The following is a 3,565-nucleotide window of genomic DNA, read 5'->3' on the forward strand; positions in this document are numbered from 1 at the left end:
GTGAGCGGACCGATGGTGACGGCCGTCGCCAGGATAGCGGCCACAGGTGCAAAAGCGGCGGCGCGTTGGTTCTCGTCCCAGGAACGGTATCCGCTCGCCATTGCTCTCCATGGTGGCGCATCGCTGGCGGGGTTGCACGTTGAGTCCCAACCGTTCTAGGAGGTCGGTGCCTGCGATACACTCGTGACACAACGCACTCGACACGTAGAACTCCTGCGTGCACACCTGGCTGCCTATGCGGACCTCTAGGGTGGCTCTCCCCAGCAGCCCCATTCCGGCTCCGCTCGCCGTGTGCAGCGCGCGGGTCCGGGGCCTGCAGGTGACGCACGTCGACCCCGATCGCGCTGCAGTGCGCTGCGCTCACGAGCGAGGCCACCGCCCCCGTGTCCAGCAGGATTCGGGTACGCACTCCGTTTACCTCCCCTTCCACCAGCGACGTGGCCCCCGTGATCCCCGCCACCAGCTCCCGCAGCCAGTCGCCAGGAGTCAACCGTTTCTGTGGGCGTTGTTGCTGGAACCTGTGTGGAGATCACTCGCTCGCCATTATTCTCACAGCTTGTTTGTGTCGGGGCTACGTCGATTTCACCCCCCGGTGGTCCCCTCTCTAGGGGGGCCTTAGTGTTTGACCTTAGCTCTTGTCTAGCTCGGGCGACCTGAGGACAGTCCCTCACTAGATGCCCTCGGCGATCGTACATATAACATGCCCGGGGAGGGGTGGCGGCTCCGTAATGGGCTCTCTGCCCACTCCCTCTCCCTCCTCCAGTACGCAGTTGTCCCAAATCGGACTCTAATTGGGACACCCTCCCGGCCAGCCCCCCTACGGTCGAGCGTAGTTCCCCCATCTCCGTCTCAATGGTAGACTGTAGCTTGGCCATATTTCGGCTCATTTTATCGTCTACTTGGGTTATCATATCTCCCATGCCAGCCTGTAACCCGGCTACCCATCCCGGGGTTGTCTCGCGGGACACTGGAGGCTCTCTTTCCCGCCCCTTACCGTCCTCGCGAGCTCCTGTTCCTCCTCCTCGTCTTCCGAGAGCAGGCTCGCAATGGCGCGCTCTCGTCCCAGCCCCCGGAGCTGCGCGCGTTCGCTGTGAATTCTTTCACACTTACGTGCGCGCTCGACAAGGGTGTTAAGGGAAGACGTGGGCAAGCTCATGTCTGGCTGCCACCACGCCGTGCGAGACAGGTACCGCTGGATTTTCTCGGCGGCCAGTTCCTCAATAACATCAGTTGCGTACCCCGGGCGTGCGATCTTTGTTAACTCGCGCACATCCTCGGCGTAATCACGTAGATCTTCGCCAGGTTGGCGACGGCGCGCCTCTAAGGCCGATTTTGCTTCCTCCTCGTCACGCGTGCCAAAACGCTGATCGAGTCGGCGCATCAGCTCCTCTAGCTGTGTCTGTGCGCTCGCGGGTAACGCTTCTACAAAATCGGCTGCCCGCCCATCAAGATTCATATTAAGTTGACGTACTGCCTGCGCGTCCGTCCATCCATTAATTTCCTTGGCCCCTAAGAGATTGCGGGCGAATGCCTTCCACGAAGGGGCCCCCCGGCCGGTAAATATTAGTCCTTATTTTAGCGTGAGGTAACGCGGGGGTCCGTACCGCTTCCAACACCAATTTGTGGGGGCCGTTGGCCCCATGGGGTCCCTCCCGCCTGCATCTCCCTATCCGTTTACGTTACCCCACCTCCCTATTACTCGCTACGGTTTCGCCGGCATTCGAATGCGACGCCCCTACTGTTACAGCCTCGCGCCGCGCTCCCACGCTGCGAGCATACGTGCGCACATCATCGTCAATCAAACGCCGTGCTCGCAGTATAGCCCTGTGCGGCACGTTACCAATGCGCATCCGTATCCGACATGTAACGAACGTATGCACACACACACCCGCTCCGTGCACTCCAACTCCACACCAACTACGCAAGTTATGATCGCGCACCTGTATCACACACGGAGTGAACACACGCGACACCCACTCTTGCGCCGCTCTGCGCAGCGCTCGCCGTCTGCTGGCCGCTTGCGTTATGATCGCGCACCTGGGGTACGCCTATTACGCACGCCGCGAGCTTACGCACACACAGTACCACACGCGTTCCCACACGCTCACACTGCACGACAAGATCACGCGAGACCACGCTTCGCTATTAATGATTTATTACCTGGTAACTGATGTTCAATCAGTGAGTCGACGAGGCGAGCCTATTCCACTAAACCGGCACCTATTCCCTATTTATCGGCTATGATTCTAATTCACCTTCTTACTCACTGTTAAGTGTCCACGGCGGTCCGCTGATCCTGGTGCTAACCGCGTGCCTCGGTGCGTCGCACGGACGTCCGGGTCGCTGGCTCGAGCTGCGTCTGGTCGCCTGGTGCTGGAGTAAGAGCGATTTCCCCTCTGCGCTCCTCTATTTATCCTCCCTACCTCAAAGGGGATGCTGCGCTGAACAATGGGCTCGTGCACCCCAAGCCCGCGCACGGCGGTTCCCGGGCGCTGTTGATATGCTAATCAGTGAGCGACGTTGGCGGCGTACATCCTAATTACTCCCTTACCCTTCCTAACAATGGGGCCTGCGCGCTCAAGCGCAATTATCCAAACCCTCCATGACTATGCGCAACAGCCCCTGTGACCCCGCTATTCATGCTGTCCCGTGCTTCCCCTGCTTGCCCCGTCGACTCGTGGGGGTGTGTGTGGGGGGGAAATGCGCCTCAACCGCGGTGGCCGAATGCCCCACGCCGCGACCACACCATATTAAGGCCGGCCGCAGCGCCGCGGTGCCACGTAGCACGGGGGGGTCATCCAATTCCCTGATCACCGGAAACCGTGAGAATTAATCCCGATAAGGGTCTCTCGGATAAAAACCGGTCGATCAGGTAACCTTCCCTTCCAGCTCTATGGGGGGGGGGGGAATGCGTGCGGGTGTGTGCTTATGTGGAGCGGGTGATGGGGGGCAGTGCGGTGGGGGAAGCCGGGCGGCTCCCTGGCTCGGCAGAGCGGCCCCGTCGTTGTGGCACCACATTAGCCGTGAGCGGGAATCGAACCCAGGTCGCCAGGTTCATAGCGCAGCGCGCTAACCGCTACACTACCGCTCCCCACACACACCTACACACACCCACCTCTATACACCTACACACACACACACCTCTATACCCTTACACACACCTACACACAGGAGGAGGTGGTAGTGCAGGAACGAAAGGATCTGGCTCGTGTGGCGAACGCGATCCGTGCGCTCCTCCGCAGCATGATGCTGTTTTGTTGCGACCGGTCGACCGCACAGTTGGGGTGATGGAGGTGGTGATACACACCACATACACCACAAACACCACACACCACTCGCACCACTCACACCACACACACCACACACACCACTCACACCACACACCACTCACACCACACACACCACACAAACCACACAAACCACTCACATCACACACACCACTCACACACACACACCACTCACACCACACGCACCACACGCACCACACGCACCACTCACACCACACACACCACACACTACACACACCACTCACACCACACACACGACACACCACTCATACCACACA

Source organism: Lethenteron reissneri, unplaced genomic scaffold (assembly GCF_015708825.2).
Source record: "Lethenteron reissneri isolate LAM-NWPU_2019-01 unplaced genomic scaffold, ASM1570882v1 scaffold_1639, whole genome shotgun sequence".
Taxonomy (NCBI): domain Eukaryota; kingdom Metazoa; phylum Chordata; class Hyperoartia; order Petromyzontiformes; family Petromyzontidae; genus Lethenteron; species Lethenteron reissneri.